Source organism: Megalops cyprinoides, chromosome 13 (assembly GCF_013368585.1).
Source record: "Megalops cyprinoides isolate fMegCyp1 chromosome 13, fMegCyp1.pri, whole genome shotgun sequence".
NCBI lineage: Eukaryota > Metazoa > Chordata > Actinopteri > Elopiformes > Megalopidae > Megalops > Megalops cyprinoides.
Genome location: NC_050595.1, coordinates 3,787,501 through 3,812,653, shown reverse-complemented (window position 1 = coordinate 3,812,653; position 25,153 = coordinate 3,787,501). Strand labels below are relative to the sequence as shown.

Here is a 25,153-nt window from a genome sequence, read left to right as displayed (position 1 = left end):
AAAGGACGGTTAATTAGCGAAGTCTCGTTGTTTTCCTGTTAGCCCTCCCGGTGGCTGCTGTCCTGTAAGCTTTGTGCGCCTTTACGCCACGGAATCGCAAGTTTGGATGTTGCGTTTGTGTGCTGTTCAGAGGAAAGTTCTTTTGAGAGAAGCTTTGTACCGTCGGCACAATTACACTGCAAACTCATTAATCATTCCCATGCAAATGAGAGGAAGAGGAGGGCTTTTGTGAAATGGAATTCGTGGCTCGCAAATGCGCACGCACATACAAGCCTGCACTCGCACACAAACACGTTGAGAGAGTTTCAAGTTCTGTGCAAAATGTGGTATTCAGGAACTTTCACATGAAATTATAAACATGACTTATATTTTTAAGATGTTTTCTGTGTATAAATAATGGCTTCTGTTGGTTTTGGAAAACTAATTCGTAAGACTCCCATCGATAAGCATTTTTCATTGTAAGCAGTCTGATTTCATTCGTTATTTTAATGATTTATTTTTCCATATTATAATTGATAGCTGTCAATCCTTATTTTTACCATGTTTATTATTTCATATTTAATTCAGTAACATTTTTCAATTGAAGGGCTATTTTTTTGTGCTGTTGCCAGGAGGGATTTTGGAATTTAAACAGAAGTTAAACGCTGGTTGAAGCACTTATTTAAGCAGAACACTTGAATGTGCGTTTTTGACTTGCCTGTTTTCTTTCTATACTGTTTATTTTTATTACCCACATAGAAAATCTCACTCCTGTTTTTTTCCCCATAAAAAGGCAAAGAAAAGAAGAGTAGTTTGAAGTTAAATTGAACTTTAGTCATATTTATTTTTCTATTCATAAATTCAGTGCTGTCCACCGTTGGTAATTGTGTACATTCTGCCTTTGAAATGGAAATATTTGCCATCTCCAAAAGGCATGACAGATGAGTACCTTTTAAAGAAGACGACAAGATAGGAGACGAGCACAACAAAAGCCATTCTGAGTCCTAATTCTAAAATGCCGTGGTTTGTGTACAAAAATTGAGTTAAGGGCTTATTGTGTTTTTCTTTCTGTTGCTGTATAAAAAAGAAACTTTTTTCCATGACATGGGAAAAGCGAGAGGTTTGAATGGTTCAGACTTTTGCATGAAATCAGCATAGAAATACGACACTGCATAGAACAATAATGGAACACCATGTCTTTTTGTAGGTTTGATTTTTGATTTGAATTTTTTTTTAGAGAGTTCATTAAATTGTGATTGTTGGTAAGTACTATGTTACAAAATTGTCAGTCCAGAACAACAGAGCGTGCACTGTAAGGTTATTTTCAGTATTTATAAGCAATATTTATACACCTTTATTAAGCAACACGATTAGGTTTATTTAATTTAATTTTTTTATTAAAGTTTATATATTGTGCATGCATAATTATTCATCATATTAGTGTAATGTTTGTGGAATTCACCTTAACACTGTCTTTTGCTGATGATAAAGATAGAAAAAGTAATCTTTATATTCCTTTGAATAAACTGTCTTACATATAGTATATAAAATAATAATCTATATAATAATCTCATCTGAATTTCTTCTTCCACCTCTTACATGTAACATCAACATAAAAAATCGCAGTGTTTGTAAAAACACAGGACCAAGTTGCACAAAATAATTTAAGAAACATTAGGTGGGTATTTATTGTATGAGGTGGCCTAGATTGATTAGTGTAACCCAGCTTCATTTTGATATCAAAATTTGAACAGGAGACTTGTTTTTGTATTTTTAACTGTACTGTAATTGACTGACAGAGAATGAATACGAAGGAGTTTTGCACACTTAATTCCTGTTTCCAGATGTTTTGACCACTAAGTACAGTAATAGCTTGGTTAACAAGTACAGTTTAATTTGCCACAGTTCCATCGTACAAAGCCGAGTGATGAGTGGTGAGTACTTAGTGGGCTAACATTATCTAACTTAGCTAGCGTGTTAGCCACCCAGCCAGTTAGTGAGTTACTGAATTAGCACACTGGGTAGCCAACAGAAAACCATCTGGAAATGAAATTAAGTGGCTAATTATTTAGTGAGTTTGCTGGATGAAAAAAGAATAAGACATTTAAATGGCTTGTTGGCTGCACAGTGATCATTTTTATTGAGAAATGGTAGGTTTCAGCTGTCCTTGAATAGCAAGTATAGATTGGGGGTGTGAAGGCCTGCCTCTTAACCCTGCTACCTGCCACGAGTTAACACACAAGGCAGCATTGTTGTTCAACTGAAAGTGACACCGAGAGTATTTGAGGAATGTTTTTTTCAGATTATTGATTTTTATATTGCTGTATGGACGTGAATAATAATCTGTTGGTTTGGCATGTAGGCAATTAGTTAGCCATTTGTGTAGCTTTCATTCACAGCAAAGCTGGCCATCACGTCTTGTCTGAGAAGTCTGTCAGGAAGTGATTTAGAGCTAAACAGTGAACATATGTGGCAATAGGATGAATATGAGACGAGACCAATAGTGAGATACACCGGGGGTAACCTGTTGTTTCTGATGATAAAATGTGGTAGGAGAAATTAGATGGAGAAGGAGATGATGGTGATGATCGGGAGAAAATGAAAATGGTTCAGATGTAGATATTTATAGTGTGGACCTCATGTATCTGCATCTATCATGTCCTACTATGTGTAGGTCCCTACCATTCTGTATACATACACATACATACAGTACCAGTCAAAAGTTTGGACACAAGCTGCGGTCTTTGTTTTTACTATTTTCCACATTTTAGAATAATAGTAAATACGATTGAAGCTGTAAAATCACACAAATGGCCTTGTATGGTGACCAAAAAGCGTTCAACAATTCAAAACTATCTTATATTTAAGATTCCTCAAAGTGGCCAAAAATATTTTTTAAAAATAATTTTTTTTGAAAGAGATTCATACATAGGCATCAACTTCACTATTTATGTTTGTCTAAGAAACAGATTTCAAGCATTTAGTCATAAGTGTCTAAATCAAAATGTCTTTGTGCATGTTTCCCCACTATCTTAATCAAGTGTGTCCAAACTTTTGACTGGTACTGTATATATATGCAGCAGTAAAAGTCATACTGTGTAAATCATGTTAATGAATGATGTTATTTATCATAGTCTAAGTAATTATGTAGCTTTTCTCCTTGTGTGGCCTTCAGGGGAAATTTTCCTTGATCCTCGCATAAACCGGCAAACTTGATAATCACGAGAATCATTTTAAGATATGGAGGTGGTGAGGGGGCTGCCGGTGTTTAATGTTTTAGTCTTGTATGCGGATTTCAGTGTCCATGTAGCAGCAGCTGATTTGTGCTGAGATGACACCAGTGAAAACGTGTCTTTTACCACTGCTGCGGTGCCATGTGTCTTTGCTTTCTGAAAGGGGGAGAGATGGCGAGCCCAGGTTGGTTCGTGCCTCCATTGTACACTCAGTTCATTTGTTTAGATTAATTGGATTTGCTCTTGTTGCGGACCTCGTGTGACGCGGTTGCTTAAAGCAATCAAGGCTCCGGCTTGCGTCTGTCACAATTGTTGATAGCTACCCGCAAAATAAAGCCCTCCTCCTGGAGACGGGGGTGTAAATTTGTGGGATGGAAAATAGGCCAGAAATGATTAGCTTTGCTGTGTGTCTGGAAGGAAGAGCAGTGTTTGACCCGCATCCTCTCTATCAGAGAGGGTTAATCCGTCTTTGCAGGTGCAACTTTGCTGATTAAATTCTCGTGTTTAAAGATAGAATGTCGTTTCCTCATCCCTCCGCTTAATTGTTTGGATATAAACAGTGGCCCAGTCGGGAAAATACCACGGAGGCATCAAGAATAGAAGTGATTAGGTGGCAGTGTAGCATGGTGGTAAGGAGCGGGACTCGTAACCGAAAGGTTTCTGGTTTGATTCCCCGTCTGCTGCAGGACCCTTGGGGAAACTGCTTAACCCAGAATTGCCTCAGTAAATATCCAGCTGTATAATTGGATAACATGTAAAAATTGTAACCTATGTAAGTCTCTTTGGATAAGATGCCAGTAATGTAATGTAATGTCATTATTAAATGCTGCAATTTTACTGATGTCATTTTTGGAATTATCTCAGACCCATTGCCACTTCTTCACTCTCTTTCTGAATGCATTGAGGGGAGAGACAGTGCTCCTTGCCTCACTGTCTTAGTTTGTGAGCTTGTGATTTCTTTTGAAGTATTTTTAATTGCCGTTACTGAGAGGAGCCCCCTGGCCACTTCCTGCCTGGGTTTGCCGCCTGGAGGAAGGAGAATATCATTAATGTCATCAGCTGGCAAAAGTGGGAATGTTGCAGTTTAGTGTTTTTTTGCAAAAAGAGAATCCACTAAACCGTCAGGTGAAACTGCATGAATGCATTATTTTAATAAGTAGGGTTTTGGCCTAGACCTACTAATGGTATGATTATGGTACACGTTTTTCATGTAATAATTTCATGTAATAATAAGATGAAAAATCTAGGTCCTCTCCTCCATACCTCTGTCCCACACCAGCCCCCAGTGAGAGTACCAGTTTCAGCTCCTCTTCCCTTACCTGTGCTCAGCCTCACCAGTTTAGCGTGTTACGGGCTGTGCGGAGCACCACATGCTGTATGTTTGTTGGTGATGAAAAAGGCAGGCCAGGGTATGCTCAGAATAGCACGCCAAAAACGTCACCACACAGTAAACCAGAATTAATTCATCGTCGTTTGGTTAAGTCGGCAGCCGTTTCTGGTTTCATTTTTGGGTTGAGCTGGGGACATTTATGCCTTGTGTTCACGACGTATCTGCTGGGGGGGTGGAGGGGATGGGGCAAGCTACGCTCCCCTAGAATGCCACGCCCGTCCCGGCCTGGTTTGGTACACCCCTGCGGAACATGATGCTCTTCCCGGGCTGATTTTGGAGCGAAGGACGGGGAAGCGGACGGGCTGTGAGAACAAGCAGCCGCGCTCCCCCCCCCCCCCCCCCCCCCCCCGAGCCAGCGCGTTCGCAGCTCAGCACACAGTGTTCTGCCGCGAAAGTGGCAATCATACTTCCGACAGCGCGAAGGCTTTAACGAGCTGACCAGCAGCTTCCGAAATTACAAAGACGCAAATAGCCGGCTGGGCGAATGGTGGAGAGAGCCGGAGACAAAGCCGGGCTGCCGTCACCCTGCGTGGGGAACAAGGCTGCTCTCCTCACGCTAATTACATAATTGCTGATTATTATTCCTGTTGGACGGGAGACGGTTCTTATTCTGGGGCGAGGAGGGGAAAAAATAGAAGTTGACAATGGCTGAGGAACAGAATGTTCCTTCACCTGCATCTCCCGACCTCGTTCTCTTTGGGGCGTGGGGAACTATGGCAGGCTGCACCAGCACTCCGCTGTGGGCTCTGAAGAGCATCGGGGGTGGGAGTGTAGCATAGCGGTAAGGGGCAGGACTCGTAACCGAAAGGTTGCTGGTTCAGTTCCCCGCTGGGGCACTGCTGCTGTACCCTTAGGCAAGGGACTTGCCACAGAATTGCCACAGTAAACATCCAGCCGTATAAATGCATAACATGTGAAAACTGTAACCTATGTAAGTCACCCTGGATATGACCATCTGCTAAATGACAGTAGTGTAATGTGATTTAATAATGATAAAGCCCTTAGAAAGTCCAGCATCTGTCGCACCAATGACTAACTCAAACTGACCCTCAGGTTTTGGGCGTCTCGTTTCGTTCCCCCTCCCCAGGTGTTGCTCAGTGAGGGGTGATACTCTTTGGGTTCCCTTGCGCTTCCCTGCGTTGGCGCTTGCTGTGAAACACCTCAGCCTGGCCGTCGTCAGCGCGGTGACTCGGCGAAAGCGGGTGGTGATGTCACGGCTCTTGACTGGCTCTGCCTCTCGAGCCTGGCTCAGCACCACAGCGTTCGGACCATGGAATCGCCCTCGACACGGGCGCCGCGAGACGGCTCATACCCGCCGACGTCTCGGGGGAAGCGCAAAGCGGCCTCGATGGTCCCCGTCAAGCTGTCCTGAACGTGTCGGCTACAGAACGCGTTCTCTGAAGGTTCCTCGGTAGTGCATTTACAGTGGACGGATGTGCGTTCCCCTTGTGGACATACATACATACGTACTCTTACATACTGTAAGAGGGTCAATGACAAGAGGAGGCCACTTGCAATAACTACGCTTGTCAATTTGCCTTCGTCGCACTGTGTCAGGACTGATGCTGAATGCTCTTTAAGGGCCTTTGCTTCCATTAGGAATCGTGTGAAGCTGCTCCATGCATTTACAGCTAAGCTCAAAGCAGCATTACATGCGTTTCAGCAGGTTTGAGTAAGCAAGTACTGCCAGCTCAGTGTAGCACGGGGCAGAATGTTTGTTTAGACTCCCCAGTATGGTTCATTTTATATTTATTATGCTGTGAATAAAACCCAGGCATGTCTAACGCTGTTTGATGGTCCCATGGATTCAGTCGAAACCATGAAGTCATCTTAAGGGAAAACACCATTTCATCAAAATAAAACAAAAAGACTTTTAGCAATATGGTTCTGGATTCACCTGCAGTGTGAAGTGTGGAAAAAATCACTTGCTTCTAATTTGATGCTGGATCAATCTTGGAAATTTTTATTTTGTATCACTTGGAACTTTTCCCCTTCAGTTGACATGTTATGTGTTTTATCAAATGTGTGGATAACAGTCTTGTTTTTTTTTTTTTTTTAACTCTAGTGGAGTTCATGGAGACTGGCACACTGACTTCCCTTCCCAGGATCCTTTGCTCCACCATCTGCGCCGGCAGCTTAAAGAGGTGTCTGTCTCCTACGAGGAAGCCCAAGCTAAGGTGAGTGTCTGCTGCACCTGCATCCCTACCTGTCCTGTGGGGGCGTGTGGTGGACGGCTTTAGTAAACACCTGAGGCAGGTGCAGCTGCGCTGTATGAAACTCACAGAGTGTGTGGTGTGGCCTTTTTGCTACTTTTCCTAGGAACATGCTTAGGAACCCGTAGTAGTCGTGGATGCTTTTCTGTTAGTTTAATGTACAGATGGAGTGATTGTCTTAGTGCTAGTGGAAGCAGGGGCTGTGGAGTGTTCAGGGTGAGGCTGACGGTGCTTTGCTGAAGCGGCCTAGACTGGTTTTTTTCTCAGCCTCTTCATAGCCACAACCAGCTTGCTCTGGTCTTAATTCTCAAATCAAAGAGAGGGGAGAAAATATAAATAAGCTCTCCTTACAAATAGAACATCTGTCATCAGTGTTCCGGAATTTGCCTCTCTCCTCCCACTTCTCTATTCCGGTTTCGTTAGGTTTGCCTTATCTCTTAGATTGTTCTTATCTCCCTGGTTCTACATTATCCAGAGCACATTTATCCAGAGCGGCTTGCATATCTTACCTTCTTTTTTTTTTTTTTTTAACACGTTATTCAGATATACGTTTGGGTATCTACGATATCGCTTTTGATTACGTACCTTGCCGTAGGGCAAGGCAGCAGATGTGCACCTGGGAATAAGACCCGGAAACTGTTAGCTGCGAGCCCTGCTCACTACCGTCGCACCACACGGCTGCTTGGGTAGTTTTACGAGCATTAGGGTTATTCATTTTTTAATTGTTTGTGTGTGCTGTGTCACACACCCTGTGGTAAACTCCTGTCTGATGACTGTAATTTGCATTTCCATATCTTTGCATTTCCTTATCGTTTCCATCATTCCTAAACCATCATACAGCGAATGCCACGATGCTGAATATTTATACTTATATTATTCTTAATCCCATATGAATTTTGCCTTTCTTCTTAGAAATTTCCGTTTCTAAACCTTGATCTGGAACATAACCCCTGCATATAACATTGCGTGTAAGGATTCATTTCTCGGTGGCCTGGTTTACAGTGAGGTTTTCAGAAGCACACTGTTGTAACTGTCTTTGGGAAGGGGAAGTGTAGGACTGGTCTGTGACTTTCTGTGGGTCAGAATCAGTCTCTGGACCTGTGCTGGAGAAACACTGCTGTATACCATAGGCAATATAATGAGCTTAGTTGGGCAGAATGGACTTCTGACTGAACTAGAAGCAGCGAGACAAGCTTGAGTGGAAATTGGGCATCTCTCTTGAAGTGTGTTATGTAATCTTGACCATCCTTCCTTTGAACCTGTTCACTACAGAGGGGCGTGTTGCCAAAGGAAGATGGGTACCAAATTCCTCTTTTTAATGCGACCTGGTGGCTTTGGAGCACTCTGGTGGATACTCTTATTTTGTTGTGAAGATGGGTTGCATTGTCTACCTTTGTTAGAGTTGTTGGTAACACAAACTTTGGTAGGGAGGTTTGTTTCATTAGAGAATTCGCACTGTGAAATTGTCACCAGCGGTTCACTAAAACTGAGGTTTCATTAATATCCAACTCTTGTGAAATGCAAGGTTTCAGTGGACTCTGTATAAGTAGCTGTCTTAATTAGCTAGCTAGCCAGTGGAACAAAATTGAGAGACACCGGTCACACAGCTACCTGTTCCCATTACTGTATATAGGTCTTAATATTGAATTATAACACTGTCAGCCACATACAGTATGTGACATTTTTGGTTTTGTTTTTGAGAGAAGTCCATGCTGAATTTCCTATGCTGTCTGCTGTCTGAAGAATACAAAGGAGATGAAGGTCAATGTTTTAGAGACTGGAACAAGTCCCAGCGAACCCCCCGCAAAAAGAAAAAAATTGGAAGAATGTGCCGTACAGCTGTGGCTTCAGTGACAGACCACCGCACTGCTGTGTCAATGTATGTGGCCGTGTCACACCTCGCTGTTCTCTCAATTCTCAGACTGATAGATTTCTGTGGCCGCTGACTGCAGGAGCCGGAAGGCCGGCGCTGTCCCGCATTTACAGAGTCTGTCTGCACGCCTGCCGCCGAACTCTGAGCTTCTGCACTTAACCCCTCGCTCACCGCCGCCCAGCCCTCTGCTCTGGCTGGGTGGCCAATGGGGAAAAAAAAAAACCTCACGCAGCACATTTGTGAATGTCGCCCTGTAGTCTTTTTTTTTTTTTTCTTCTGGCCTTTAAACACGCGGGTGGGGGAATTGAAATTTAGTTCCGCACAGCTTTCTGACCTTGGTTAGTGGTTAACGTTCGAGCACAGTGTACAGCGCCATGCACAGGGCGATTAAAGTTAATTAAAAAAGGGACTGCATGCTCACTTTCTCTAGTTCTTGTGCTTTAAACAGCTGGGTATTCATTCTTTTTTTTTTTTCCTTTTCGCGTGCCGACAGAACGGGCGCATCACACACGCATTGTGGTGAAGCAACATGACGGTTCTGCCCAGGCTGGACATGTTCCTCCGTTTGGCCTGGGGGCTACAGCAGAGCTGGGAGAAGGGTGCGGGGCGGTGGGGCGGGGCGACCCGCTTAGGAAAGGGGTCACGTCACAGCACGGTCTCTCCCTGGCTCCTGCCTTGAAAGCTCTTGCCAGCGTACATGTATAAATGCATAATGTATCAGATGTGCCGTACCTATGTAGTGTTAGATGAGGTTAAGTGTGTATGCAGCATGAAGTTGTTGTATTAAAAGGGATATTCATGTTTCATAAAAAAAAAAACTGAAATGTCTCCCGTGCTCTTTTTTAAGTTAACACTCTCGAGGGACTTAAAACGGGTCATTTTTCACTTAAATAAAACCGGGAGACGTATGGAGGGAGATGAAGGACAAATTAATTGTGTGAACTTAACATGACAACCTGAAGGAAGATGTAAGAAAACAGAAATCTGAGACCCCTTTCCCTTTCGCCAGCAATGGACAGAGGAGGAGCCAAGTGGACGTCAGTCGGAGCTCTCGTCGCTCTCTGATTGGACAGCTGTGCTGTGCTTCTGTGTCGGGTTCAAATTACAGCAGTGTCTGTCTGGTGCCTGAGGCTCTTCATTGTTTGGCCGCTGTCTAAGAGGAGGGAAATCCTGGTGCTCTGAGTGTGTCTGACACATCCCCGGCCGTTTGAAAGGGAAAACATCCATAGCTGGCATAGCAATGTGCAGCACGCATCAGTGGAACTTCCTGTTACTGAACCCAACCTCCCAGACAGAGGATGCACCTGAATATCTCCTGAAAGTATCAAGTATCTGTGGCCACACGTTTGCTAGCCTTGATGTTTGATTGGTGAGGACGGGGCAGTTCGTTTTCACCACTTCAAAAGGCGCATCTGAATTGGAGATGTGTGGGCGCTGTTTCTCCAGAGCAGGGCCCTGGCTCTGCAAGGTCATGTGTTAATGCGCCGCTCTTCACTGTGGGAAACCTTTCGGGTATATATAACATTTCATTACAGGAAAATTTACACTCACTGTTTCAGACAGAATACAATTTAAATATACTGCACGCGTGTTATGCATGCTATTGGTTCTCCTACATCATTGTAGTGAAGCACATTGAATGCTGTGAGGGTTTTTGCATATGTGCATTTGTGTGTCTCTCCAAGACAGGACATCAGGATTACAGTAGGGCAGAACAATGGCATTATGACATCACAGTGAAATGATGGCATCAGGTTTGGCACAGGGCAGAACAATGGCATTATGACATCACAGCGAAATGATGGCATCAGGTTTGGCACAGGGCAGAACCATGGCATTATGACATCACAGCGAAATGATGGCATCAGGTTTGGCACAGGGCAGAACAATGGCATTATGACATCACAGCGAAATGATGGCATCAACATTGCAACAGGGAAAAACGTGGCATTATGACATCACAGTAATATGTAGATACATTCGTGGAGGTTCCACCAGGTGTGGTGAAATATGCTGATACAGACACACACACGCGCACACACTCTGTCACAGCTGCAGTGAATGTGCCCTGTTGGCCACGCACTCTGCTTGGGAGTGCTGTGTTGTACAGTATGTAGCGTGCTCTGGCGGCTAAAGCCGCTCGTTAAAGGCAGTAACTTATCACGTTTGAAGCTAATGGGAGGAATACTGGCTGCAGTGAAAAATAAATTACTTTTCTCCCTCCCCCCCTCGCGGCCCTCCTCACCCGCAGTGTAATAGGAGTGCTGGCCACTGTGCATTACAGATGTGAGGCATTAGAATTTATCTGTGGCCGCGCGACGGCGACGGGCGCATGGGAAAATAATGTACTTGAGCGGGAGCATTACAGAGACCCCGTTACTAATGGACGGCTCCCGCCCGTGGCCGGAGCTGTATATCACTCAGCCAGCCTGCCTCGTTGAGACCCTGTGTCCCGCCGTGGAGAGCCTGCCGAGCGGATCGGTGGCTCTGCTGCTCACCACAGCCATCGTCCCTCTGAGGGCCGTGACATGGCTCCCCCGCTGCCATTTTGCCCCCCCATACTCGGATGAACCCCACACGCTTCTCCCCTTCTCATCTCTCAGGATATTTGCTGAAACGATTCAGGTAAAGCCCTCCCTTCTCACGGGTGTTCCCCCCCCCCCCCCCCCGGGGATCAACCCTGCAACCTTTTGGCCATGCGGCAGAATCTGGAGTCGCTGCTCCACACTGCCCCCAGGCTGCAGTCCTGCTCCTGCACCCCAGTACCCCAAAACACTGCCAAGGCTGGCTTTGGATACTGTATGTACCTCATGCACACGTGTGCTGTGAACCTTGCCCTTGAAAAAGCCAGCTTACTGTTCCTAGTATGTATTATTCTTCATATTACATCTGATTTTCTGTACATAATTTCTCTCACAGCTTTTTGGCGATACGTACATTCTTGGCCAATTCCCTCAGCTAGTATGGGAGTGCGGTGCTTGGGTATTTTGTGTCAATACTTAAAATACCTTTGAGATATTTGTGATTTTACACTGAAAATATTCCCATTGGCTAAGATGTATAGAACATTCAGAATGTGAACATTCTAACAGCTGATGTCACAATGGTCCTGGTACAGTGGTCACGGATATAGACTCCTGAGCAAAGCTTGTAACTAATACCATACTGGGATTTTTCAAGCCATATTAAGGATTGAAGACAAACTTTCCTTTCAAGTTGACCTTGATGTTGCTGTCCACAACCCTCTACGCCAGATAGCTCAGCCAGTGTTTTCAACTGGCCTCTACAGCGGCTCTGTAGCTGCCCCCTAACACTACCAGCTAATGACCTGAAGATCAATGCTCATTAAAAAGAGAGGGTGATTGACAGAATATAAAACAGCCGCTTACAATGGATGGTGAATATTACTGGCCATTAACTAAGGTGTGAGGGAGTAATAGGATGTATATGAATGCATGCATGCAGCCGTCTCGGTTAAGCGCGAGTGAAACGGCTTTGCTTTCTCTTTGAAGCCTCTCGTCTTTCCCCTTCTCCTTCTCTGCCGTACCCGTGCGCTCTCAGCGTTTTTATTTCATATTGTTTATCTTTAATAAGCGGCGCCGCATCCACCTCCTAAAGGGCACGGAAGACGAGAGGAAGATGGAGGGAGAGAGAGGGGCGGGAGGACGAGGGGGTCAGGGAGGCGGAATGCGCGTAGCGATGCGCTGTCTGCGGCGTGCGTCTGGAGATAACATGCTAATGAGATCCGAGGAGAAGCACCGCGTCTGCGCCGGGGGGGGGCTCTGCGCCGGGGGGGGCCCGCACGAAGGGGGCTCTGCGCGTTTCTATTAAAGAATTCGTCTGAAGGAAGAAAGGGAAAATGATAACAATGGTGTCTGCTTTGAAATGCGTTGGTAATTGGTAGCGGACGGTTTTTGTTTCGGGACGCGCAGCGGCATTAAAGCTCGTAGGCAGGAGCGTGAAGGAAGGAGGAGGGAGGTGGGTGAAAGGTGGGAGTCGGAGGCGATGGAGGTGAAGGATGGGGCCTCCTTCCTCGGCGTCTCCATCCAGGTGAGCAGAGGAGAAAGGGCAAGACTGCCTAATCATCTTACTCTTCGGATACACACTGTTCCTGCTCTATCCCTAGTGTTCATATACTCACTGTCTCTAATGTTCAAATACTCATTACCCCTAATCTTTATATACTCGCTATCCCTGAGATGCAGGTGTGCAGAGAAGGGGGGGGGGGGGGGGGGGGGACTGCCTAAACCCTCGCGGTTGCGCTTTTCGAGTTTAAACGATTGGGACTGGCAGCGGTTCTGAACATCACGTTGGCCATGTCCTTGCGCCGTCCTGTCAGCGCTCTGTCAGGCTCTCTCAGGCTGTGGCGCGGAGCTGCGTGACAGAACATCAGAGCGCCCAGACCGCAGAGGCCTTTAGAGTCTGCCCCGAAGGCTGGCCGCCTCGTCTCAATTCCCCACCCTACCGGGAAAGGCCCACCGCAGCTGCGGAAGTTGCAGTGTACGATTTAAATCGTTTTTATCGCCGCGCTTCTGTTCTGTGCCCAGTTGATTGTGCTGAGGAACAGGAAGTGGATGTTTAAGTGTTATATAATTATCGTGCAGATGGAAAATGGCAGGGAAGTGGCTGTTGGGGGAAAGGGAGGCTAGGTCTGTGCAGTGCTCTTGTGCAGGGTCTGGGAACTGTCTCTGCTGCGCCGTGAGTACGAATGTCTGCAGTCAGCAGATCTCTCTGGCTCATGGTCACCTTTGGCTGCTTTGGCATCCGATTCTTGCTGGAGTAGGGGTGAGCTACTCACCCCCAGAAATCAGAATTTGGGGGTGCACCCACAGGCCTGCCACCAGCAGCGCCTCCTGCCCTCTACAGGGGGGGCGAGGCTCCCGTGGCGGCGCGAGGGGAAGTCTCTCGCTAAAAGGCAGTACTCTCACGCCTGGGCCGTGCCGCGTACTCCGTGTCCCTCGAACTCCCCCGAATTCTCTCCCCTCCAGATTAATGACAGACTGAATCGGGCTGAGAAGTGCTGTAATGGATCTGTGTGAAAGGATTTGGTGGGAATGGTTTTAAACTGGGGGGGGGGGGGGGTAGAGCTGGAGTGGCTGCCGGACTGATATCAGATAACAGCACGGCATTAAAAGGTTGACAAGGCCCGCGGTGGCGAGTGGTGCTCCCAATTTCCAGGTAATCCCCCCGGCTGATTGTTTTTTGAAGTGCAGTGCGGTGCACATTCATTAATGGCCCACTAGAGGTTTTATTTTATTATTTTATTTATTTATTTCCTCTCCGGACGCTTTTCGGAGGGGGCGCTATCATTCGTAATATTCCAAATGACCTCCCCGGCTAAATTTAGACTTGCAGCAAGCTAACGGCAATCTGTGGAATTTTATTTATTTATTTATTTTTTTTTTTTTCTGTGTGTGTGTGTGTCAGATAACTGCTGATGCAGTCCCGGTGCATTATCAACTTAGTGAATGGTACATTTGCAATACGTTTATTTTTATTCTGCACACACACACACACACACACACACACACACACACTCTGCTTTGATGTGGGTTATCAGCGCACCCCATCAATCCCCACCCTCCCCCAAATAAAAAAAAAAAAAAAATCCTCAATGTCAGTGCCTTTTGATGTAGCCTATGTGTGCCTCCAAATAGAATTTTTAATAAGGAGTCATTATCATTTTGATTTCCCCCTGAATGCAAAGAGTGACCCTTTGGCATTTATTGGCAGGGGGGCTCGGTGTGGGGGGGTACAGGCAGATATGGCTCAGTGACATTAAGCCTAATGCCTTCTCTGTGTGAGCTGAGAATAACAGGGGGCTCTGGCTGGGAGAGGTGCTCCCAGGAGAGGTCCTGACTGGTGAAAGCCACTCTGATCCCACTCCACAGTGATTTTGGGTTATTTACAGCCCCTGTTTGCCACAAAGCAAATGCCCACGCCATCGCCGGGCCACGCCCTTCTGTTTGGCAGAACGGGCACGTCCGCGCCTGCCCGTTCTCCTGCCAGCCTCTCACCCTGCGGTGTGTGGGTGGGCTGTGAAGCGGGGCTGTGAGGAATTCGATTAGTTTCTCGCTGCTTGAGAGCCGGTCGCTCGCTGGTGCTGTAGCTCCTGTAAGGCGAGCTGACTGCTTCCTGCCCAGACTGTGTTCAGTGTGGAAGTAGAACTGCATATCCATCTCCTTGAGACGGCAAGCAATTGAACACCCTGATTCAGATACATATACCATGTGTTCATATACTCACTATCCCTAGTATTCATATACTCATAATTCTTAGTCTGTCCCTAGGATTCATATACTCACTACTCTTAGTGTTCATATACAGACTATTCCTAGCCTATCCCTAAGATTCATGTACTCACTATCCCTAAGATTCATGTGCTCACTATCCCTAAGAGTCATACACTCACTATCCCTAAGATTCATATACTCACATTCCCTAAGATTCATGTACTCACTATCCCTAAGATTCATATACTCACATTCCCTAAGATTCATATACTCACATTCCCTAAGATTCATGTACTCACTATCCCTAAGATTCATATACTCACATTCCCTAAGATTCATATACTCACTGTCTCAAATGTTGGTATACTGACTGCTAACAGAGGCTTACTGTATTTCTGTGGCTATATGTGAAAGTGCCCAGGGTACCGCTAGGCTGCCATTTTAGGTGATGCTCTAGCGTATACTCAGCAGTACCTTCCGCAGTTCTCCACAGCTCAGTATTGTCCTGGCTAACTCAGTGGGTTCGCCGATTGCTCCAAAGTATTGTAAAGAAAAATAGAAAAAAGAGGAACAGCAACATGTGGCGGACGACATCGTCGTTCGGCCGCGAGTCTGTGAAGGACGACGGAGCAGGAGCAAATCGTTACACTTCCTCTCCAAAGGCCAGGCATGAATTTTGCATTCAGCACAATTTGAATTTGCACTTGCCGCATACTGGGATGGGGGTGGGGGGGGGGGGGGTAGGAGGAGATGTGGGAGGTGGGGAGCCAATTTTGAAGTTTGCCTGCGATGAATAATAATGGAATAATAGAGAGAGAGAGAGAGAGAGAGAGAGAGAGAGGGCAGGGTGACTGGCCTTGACTGTGCACGGTCAGGCGGCAGCTGCTCTCTCATATGAGCAGCTCTTTGATCCACCAAGGTTAACTGTGGGCTCTTACCTTGTCGGAGGCATGAGCGCGAGGATGTAATATAATTCCTTACAAAATGCCCTTTTTCTTCTCTCTCTCAACCCCCCCCCCCGCCGATCCCGGAGGAAAATTCCCCCGGCCCAGACAGGACAAAGCCTCCTCTCTACATGTTTTCATTTCCAACGGGAGGAGATTGCAATTAGCATGCTAATAAAGGCGGACTGAACCTCCCGAAGATCGGGGCAGCGTGAGGCCTTGCTGGTGCTCTGGAGATAACAAAGGAACCTTTAACAGAAATTACCGCATGAAAAATGCGCTTATCTTTTCTGAATCCTGATTCCACAATAATTCGGCCCGTACCCATCAAATTATTATTATTATTATTATTATTGTTATTGTAAGGCCAGGCTCCTCTGGGGGGATCTAGCGGTGTTTTTAGCTTGTATCAGTTAATTGCGTTGAGAACACTTGACGTTGTCTCTTCCGAGCGTGTTCGTGTATTTGCATATCCACAGAGCTACGCGTTGCTGCACGCTGGTAGAGCTGAAAGTGGCTCTTTGAGGAGTCCTGGTGCCTCTGTTTTGTTGGGGAAGGAGATCAAAGCGGCGTTAAATACAGAGATTCGTGAGGAGCAACTATCAAACTGTTAAGAGTGACTTGCAATTAGCATTAGGTCATAGATAATGGCTGGGCGTAATAGCCCTTCAAAAACACAGCTGCACTGCACGCAGTGTGCGCTGAGAAAAATCTGCATGGGGAATTCTCACAAGGCTGTGCTGGGGGGAAAAAAAACACACGCATGAATATGCAGCATGAGTAACAAGTAAACATCAGTGCCTCGATCAGACGGGAGCAGAGAAACAGCTTTAAGGCTAACCCTGGCTGGAGGGCAAGGAGAGGAGGGGGTGTCTTAAGGGACAGTGGGCTGTCCTGTGTGGGGGGGGGGGGGGGGGGGGGCTTGTATCTCAGAGGTTTCAGGTTCAGTTCCCTTTGGGCAAAGCAGTTAACCAAACTTGCTGCAGTAGATAATCAGCTATATGAAGGGGTTTAATCAATAAGTGCAGTGTAATGTAATGGTAACACTTTCTGTGCTCCATACACCTGTGTGATGATGCGGGTGGGGTTCGGGTGTCCAGAGAAGCACTGCTCCATCACAGCCCCCCCCCCCCAGGGTCGCACACTTCTCGGGGGGTCATGTCCTTTGCTTGTAGCAACACTGGAGGTTTTGCGAGTCCCATTTTCATTCTGCGGGCGCGTCTCACTGCCAGGTGCGGGGTGCCACACGGTACGACACAGCGCAGGGAGGCGGCTCTTTCTCCGTGTCTCACTCTGTCTGTGCCTAGAATATATATCACACAGTGTGAACCACAGAGGCAAGCAAGGCGCCATGTAAATGCAGCCGCTCCAAGAGGCTGTGTGTGTGTGTGAGAGAGAGAGAGAGAGAGTGCGAGTGCGTGTGTGTGTACGCCCGGTAAACTCCTCAGCTATTTTTATTAATCGGCGAGTCAACCATTGTTATGCCCCATCAAGCAATTTAAAGCCTTTGGTGCATCATATTTTCTCGTGCTGCCCTTTTTAGCCCGGCTCTTCACTGCAGCGAGCGCGTTTCCGTGTCGCATGGAGAATTCTGCATTTCCACGCGCTTGCAAACGGCAGAGGGGGGCGTAGTTATCTGTATGGGGCACAAGATGTGTTACCAATATATCAAAGATAGTGCTGCAGCACCAGAAATGCGTGGAATGTTTTATATTTACGATGTAATTGGAATCCAGGTCATTAAAAAAAGAGAAATCCGTTTTCCTCAGCAACGCCGCCGCGCGCGGGGAGCGCGTGACAGCGCCGTTCCGATGAAGTAGAGTTCCTCGTGAATTCAGGAGCAGGATGAGATTCGGACGATCTGTGAATGAATGTGCACGAATATACTTTTAGGCTGCTCTATTTAATCTACGAAACCATCAGTGGTGTACCTTTAAACATTCAGCGTTGGGAAAGGTACACATTTTTAATACCTCGCTGAGCTGCGGAGTACAGTTATTGGAGTGTTGATTAGGGCAGCTGTACTGCGTACAGACCTCCAGATGAGGTCATAATAAAATGATCAAACATACGCCGCTGTAAATTTAACTGCACAGCCAACACCTTCTAATTACATTTCGGCTTTCATTGGGGGCAAGACTTGCAGATTAGAGTATGCTACAAAAAACTTATGCGTGACCGCAGTGTCAGTTGATACCAGCGATCGCAGTGGTCTCGTTGATTAAAATAAATATTAAGCTTTAATTGACCGTGATAAGCTACGACTGTTTCTCTTGGATCAACACACAGAAGAAATATACAAAAATCGCACAGCGGTGGCCGTAATCCTTGTCCTTCGAAATAATTGAGCATGGGTGTAATGATTAAGGCAGGGCTGGGTGGATTTTTATTTTTCTCCATGGTAGCTCCTATTCAGACTTTTGTTCTGCAAGCCTCGCCTGTGAGACCAATGTTAAACTTCCCTTATGGTTATTATAGGGAATAATGAACCTTCAGATACCTGTTTTACATTGCTACGATAAAACTGGCAGAAGGACCAGGAGTCTCCTGGCTGTTTCGTGGCTGTCCTGTCAGTAACGTGAGTTGTTTGTGCATAATGTCCGGCCCCACGCCTCCGGCCCCACGCCTCCGGTCGCTCGCCTCCGGTCGCTCGTCATTTCTGCCTCTGTATTCCGTGAAGTGCCGCGTACTGGCTGGCTCTCTGAGGACGCGGTGACCCGTGCGCGGGAGCGCGCCTCCGGACCGCAGCGAGTCCGGCTGAATGATGGCGAGGGCACAGACGAAAAGGATAAAATGTGCTGGGAGTAAGTCTTTGTGAAGTGCATTCACAAAAATGTTTACATTGATGAAATCGCTCTCCTTTAGTTGAGGGTTGACTGTAGAGGGAAACAAATATTTTCAGAGGAGAAAATAGAGCCCGATAACCGCGATTTCACGCGGCGTGCTTTGAGAAACTGCAGGCGAAGTTGTGCGGCTGATGGGAGATGCATGTGTAATGTCCATCGCGGTGCGTGTGGAAACGGTGAGGAGTCAGTCGGCGTTGACTATGTGGAGCGGTGCGAGAGCGCCCTCACCGCCGCTGCTGCCGTCCCGCGGTGCACAGCTCCCCAACTGATGAAACCCTGTGGGGTGTGTGTGTGGATTCTTTATTCGCTTTGTACTAAATTCCAGAGATACTGTATACAATGGCATTAATCCACAGTTTATGAGAAAAATAACTGAGCATGTTTGAAAGTGGTTTCCCTCACAGATGCAATGTAGCTAGGCAATGGCTGAAACGAAAAATACTCCTTTTAATGTTAGGTAGGAACATTGCATTTTTCAGTTTTAACTGTTGCACTTGTTGACATTATACATCCTTGTTTGGGGAAAAAAAACCTTTGGAAATTATGAGTGCGCTTTAAGATTATTTGAAATTGTCTGTGTTTATGGCAGTGCATTTTGCATTTGTCTTTTTTCTTGTAGTGATTATTAAAAATATAAAGCGCTTTGGTGTATTTTTTTGATATTGTGAGACAGGAATGCTTGGTGCTGAATTCTTTCGGAGGTGTTATTTTCTGCGTTACTGCACGCTTTCTGACTCACCTTTGATAAGTGCGTGTAGGTTTTGTCATTTCTGCCTGGCTCCAGTAAGAGCATCCTTCCGCAGAGCATCCTCAAAGCCGACATTTCACAGACGCTTGATGGTTGATTGACCTCTTTCTTCAAATCGTGACCCACAATTGCAGCAGCCAATTAAGCTGTAGAAAATGGATCTATCCAATCCTAGAGGGTTGCACACAAGCACCAGTCGTGGAGAATTGGTTTTTACCTCTAGCTTTGGTGGAGAGTGTCGGCCGTGAATGGAAATAGTCATTCATCTCTCCACATTGTTTTGTAGGACACTTTATTTTGTCGTCTCACTGTATTTGTTCCATGAGGCTGTGCATGATATCATTTCTGCCTTTTATGGCGGCATCTGTGTTGTCATGCACAGTTGCGGATGGGCGTGCATGCACGCTGATAAAAGACCTGGTGGGTAGCAGAGAATGCAGACCCCCCAGGGAAAGCATTTGGTTGGACCTATTCAGTATTAGGAAATGTGCCCAGTAGGGGCCATTGTCTTGGTTTGTGCTTAGTACACCCAACTAAGCACTTTCCCTGGGGTTCTTTTTCAGCTGCAGTTTTTTCCTAAAGAACAGTTTGTGATTAGATCCATCTGGATGTAGCTTTATGTGGTTTTGTTTGTAGTATTTTCCCCTTATTCACCATTTTTGGACTCACCGATTTTATGTGAGCCTGGTCTCACCACAGCCTCCCCTGCACTTGCTCAGAGTATATTCCACACTACAAATCCCAATGTGCACTGTGAGAATGAAGACCAAACACAGGGCAGGTGCATCTACCTGATGACACATTAGCAAACTGTAGGTGCCTGACCAGTTGCAAGGTGCCAGAAAGGGTGCGGCTGGAACCACTCTGCCCTGGTGGAACACGGTCTGTTGTAGTGTTCCACTGACACATTCCCAACCATTGTAGTGAATAGCAGCTCAGTCTTCAACCTCAGACTGTTAGGCTTGACTTTCCCCACTCGGGGGCCCAGTTAGCATTAATGATAAACTAAATGGTGAACTACTTTTCAGTACCGTCCCTGGGTAACAGTGGATGCTTGAAAAATACTGACGGTAAAAGGAAAACAGAAAAATGGAATTCTTCCAAATCAGAAATGCAGGAAAAGGGAGCGTTTGGAAGGACCCTGCAAGCATGGGAACGGAGGCCCACTTTATTTTCACTCTGCTGAGTTGATTTAACAATAAAGCCTCAGCCATTGCATGGACATTAATCAGCATGTTAAAGCGATTCAGGATCAATGCTCAGACCTTATCCCGTCAGTCCAACAAGATCTCTGACAACTGCCCATTGATTTGCAATATCCCCAAATCCCTTCCTGTAACCCAGGCTTTCTGTTCATTGTAAGGCCAGTAAATGTGATTGAAGATTGCCGACAGATGCTTCTAAACTGCCTCGGGGTGTGTGTGTGTGTGTGTGCGCGCGTGTTTGTATGTTTAGTGATATTTATGCAATAAGGAGTGAGTATGCAATTTTTAAATTAATTTGCATCAATCCCTGAACACACTCCCAAGTTTTGAGAAAAAAATTATATGAGCTTTTATATGAACTTTAGAAGTCAGTTGCCATTGTTTTTCCATGAATGTGTTCACTTTAGGGACTTAATGTATTCATGTCATTATCTGGTGTCTACTGGACAGATGCCTGTATTGTTTTCAGATGTAATGCATGCCAGGTATCATGTTATCGGCTTTAATTGAAGGTCTGTAAGGTTTCCTGGAGCTGCACTGGTGCTGCTGCTGGTCAATAAAAGCTCTCGAAGTGAAGCTGAGAGTGGGGGAAAACCGGAGTGGAAATGAAATGATTTCCGGTGGCGTAGTGCAGGGGTATTTAGCCTGGTCATGGAGCGCGTGAGGTATTGAAGTACCTGGAGTTTCTGGATGGCTTTCTGTCCGAGCTCATAATTACAGCGTGTAGTGGGATCGGTCGTTACACTCTAAAGCTGATGGCTGTGTGCTGATACAGAGAACCATAAGTGCATGGCGGCGCGCAATCATTTAAGGTGATACTGGATCAGACTGTTTAATAAAGGTAGGGAAACCGCGGGAATCTGAGATGGAGATTGGTGAGGTACAGTAGCATGAAGGTAGGAGGTGTGCAGGATTATAAGAAGGTGTAGCAGGTGTTAGTGCTGCCTGTGCTGTGGTGGAGAGTTCCTTCAGCTCTGTGTTCAGCTGTTTGTGTTAGGAAACCTCATCAGCTTTGCGCAGACGTGGTTGTTCTCCCTTTGTCTGGGGTGCCATGTTTGTTCATCTCTGTGCTCTGGTGTGTGTGTGTGTGTGTGTGTGTGTGTGTGTGTGTGTGTGTGTGTGTGTGTGTGTGCGCGCGCTGTCTGTACCTGTCTCTCCCAGGTGGAGGAGCGTGAGGCCCGGATCCAGGAGCTGCAGGACACCATCACCGAGCTGCACCAGGAGATATCCCTGAAGGACGAGGACAAGCTGGGCCTGCTGCAGGAGCTGCACCTGCTGGAGGGCAAGGTGAAGAATCTCACCCTGGAGGTAGGACACAGCGCCGCACAGCGCCCCCTCCAGGCAGACCTCCTGTAGCGCACCCAGAATCGCTAACCAGATAAGCATCGGGCCTGTGCCATTCACCCAACCTCATGTTTGGCTGAGGGATAGTCACACACTGATCTAAGATAAGTCTTCATGGACTGTTTCTAATTGATAGATGTGTTTGCCTTTTGTACAGAGAGGTGCCAGCTGGACACTGATTGGCAGGATGAATCACACGGTGCTTCTGCCCTTGTCTATGTGTTATCTCAGTTTAGAGTACAGTTCGCACTAGACTTGTGGTCAGGCGTGATACTTAGCTGGCGAGCGAGGCTTCTGTCTTCAGTGAGAGTTCCCTTCTCGTAACACAAAGACTGGGTCTGCTTTATGCTCAGCCTCACCTTCACCACAGAGACCAATTGTGGTTCATCTTCTGCTAGGACACTTAGCACAACCCCTCATCCCAGCTGTTCTCTCCTGAACATAATCCAGTTAATTCATCGCCTGATTGGAGGTGCTTAACCTTCGGCCTTGCACTTGAGAGATGGCAGAGGCAGAGATTCTCTATTGTTGTGAGATCTCCAACTCTAGGTGCTTTACACTGGAAGTGCTCTCCTTGGCTGCTGCTGCGCAGAACCCACTGGAACTCCTCGGCAGTTTAAACTGTAACAGAACCTCCTCGGCCACACCAGGAAGGGAGAGCAAGTGCAGGGTTGCCATAGCGATTAACTCTCCATGGTGAATATAGGGAAGACCTTACAGCCTGAGAGCTGGGCCTACCGGGTCCTTCCTTTAACTGTTTCTCACTGCCGTTCTACCCTCACTCTTTATGATGTCACAGAGGACAGTCAGACCGGTTTGTGCTGGAATCGGGGTATATGGAGATTATGCTGGTCTGTATGTTAATATGGGCCCTCATATTTGGTGGGCAGGAATCACAGAACACAAAAATGAAATGATGAATATATTAAGAGTTGGAGCATTAGGTGGTCATTAGGTGGAAGGTGTGTGGCCACCCTTCCTGTGGACCTGCTGTCTTTGTTTAAAGGTGTAGAAGTTTTGCCCTGTGTGTGAATCCGCACTCCAGGTTCAGAGCTCAGAGGAGACCATCGCCCAGATGAGACGAGAGAGGGAGGAGGCAGGGGGGTGCAGTGGTGCTCCAGGAGGGAGTGTGAGTACTGCTGGAAAAGAGTGTGTGTGTGTGTGTGCGTGCGTGCGTGCGTGCGTGTGTGTGCGTGTGTGCACATGCATATATATATGTGTGTGTGTGTGTGTGTGTGTGTGTGTGTGTGTGTGCGTGTGCATGCGTATGTGCGTGCATGTGTGTGTATGCACGCATGCATATATGTGTGTGTGCGCGTGCATATATATGTGTGTGTGTGCATGCGCGCGTGTGTGTGTGTGCGTGTGTGTGCACGTGTGTGTGTGTGTGCGGGTGATTGCATGAGTACGTGTCCGTGCACGTGCACAGTGATATAATGTGAAATATTATAGAGTAATGTTATCCGTGACCGTGGTGCTTGAACTCGGAGAGGATGACTGGCAGCAGATGTGGGGTGCCGTGTCCGGCCGCGCTAACGTGGGAAAGGAGGAGAGTTCACACAGAGGCCCCCCCCCGCCCCCCACCCCTCAAAAGATGAGCCAACTGTCTCTCCACATCGACATGCATCTGGCCGCAGGCCCAGAGACGATGGGAGTCAATTTACCGCAATGAATTGTAATATTGTGCAATTTTAATCAGGCGGTAATTGTGCATAATTACCTTATAATTTCTGGATAGGATCAGATTGTAATTACAGCCGGAGCACAAAAAAAGGCAAAGAGTTGAAGTGGGAAGGTCTGACAGTCTGTGAAACGAATCTGAGCCGCTCGCTTGTTAGCGTTTTATATGGAAATCGTCCAAAAATAATTCCAACTTCTGTCTTCTTTTTCTTATTGAATTTCCGGGGTCAGGCACAGTGAATTAGCCTGCACATGGTTTCAGAGAATGCGGGGAGATTGTGCTGGTGGCTGATATTTTTGTAACAGGGCTTGTGTTTGTCGCGGGGTTTCTGACCTGGTTGTTTGGAAGGACGGTGAATCTCCCTTTATTCTCACAGTGTGTTTGGAGACTCCGCAGTGTGTGGAGGTTGCAGGCCTCGCGGAGATCATATGGCAGGGTGAGGCCTCTGCTCTGAGCCCACTTCACTGTGGGAGGCTTCACCGCACTGCTGCCAGACCAGTTTAACGCCCCTGGTGTGTAATGGGAGGCTTGTGAGGAGGGCCGGAGGTGCCTGTAGTGTGTCACAGTGGAGAAGGATGTGGAGTTGAACCCACAGGCTCCTGGTTCATTTCCCCAAGCGCTCGCTGCCATATCACCCTCATGCACTTGCGTATACCTGACCTGTCTCCGTGTACCCCCAGCTGTGTAGAAGGCTTGGCAGGCACACCTCCTCTGGGTGTAGGAGGGTGGGGAGGCGCACCTCCTGTGGGTGTAGGAGGGTGTGGAGGCGCACCTCCTCTGGGTGTAGAGGGCTGTGGAGGTGTACCTCCTCTGGGTTTAGGAGGGTGTAGAGGCGCACCTCCTCTGGGTGTAGAGGGCTGTGGAGGCGCAGGCTGCACCCGTGGGCCAGAACCCGAGCCCGTGGGCAGACTCCCCGGATTGGGCGGGCGCGAGCGGCAGGAGGGAAGGCTGGAGTCACGCCGCGGCGGTCTGGCCATTACTCTTGTGTGACAGTATCAAAGCGCGCGGCGGTGCCCGGCCCTCCCGCCACGCGCCGCCAGCAGGAAATTGCCTCATACTTCAGCGGGCAGGAGGTGACACGCCGGCGACACCCCCGCACGCCGTGCTTTAAGGACCCGGGGCGAGGGACAAGTGGCGCCCCGAGCCCGGGGAGTTTGGGGGGGGGGGGGGCGGGGCGGTGCTGGTGACCCCTCAGAGGGCTCGGTCTGGGGAGGGAGTCGGTGGGTCAGTCAGTACAGCCAGACACGCATCTAAGGAGGTGATGCTTTTTAAAGATACTTGCACAGTATTTTTTTGAGAACTCGTGATGTGTGGGGGGGGGGGGGGGGGGGGGGAATGTACGGACATAACTAACTCAAGTGCCGCAGTGGTTAGATTGATGGGTGCTCTTAAATTCAAATACATCTACGCTGGAAAAATTGTATGTACAGATGAAGCACTGCCTGTGTATTTACGGCAAAAATG

General features: G+C 47.2%; 1 protein-coding gene across 1 annotated transcript in view; it reads left to right on the top strand.

Annotated features, from left to right (window-relative positions):
* Nucleotides 1-25,153, top strand: part of LOC118788242 (polyamine-modulated factor 1-binding protein 1) — a 119,258-nt gene that overhangs the window by 5,625 nt on the left and 88,480 nt on the right. Inside the window, exons 2-3 of the mRNA XM_036544198.1 lie at nucleotides 6,668-6,779; nucleotides 21,826-21,972. The gene's annotated coding sequence lies outside the window, so the exon portion shown is untranslated. The remainder of the gene's footprint in view (nucleotides 1-6,667; nucleotides 6,780-21,825; nucleotides 21,973-25,153) is intronic.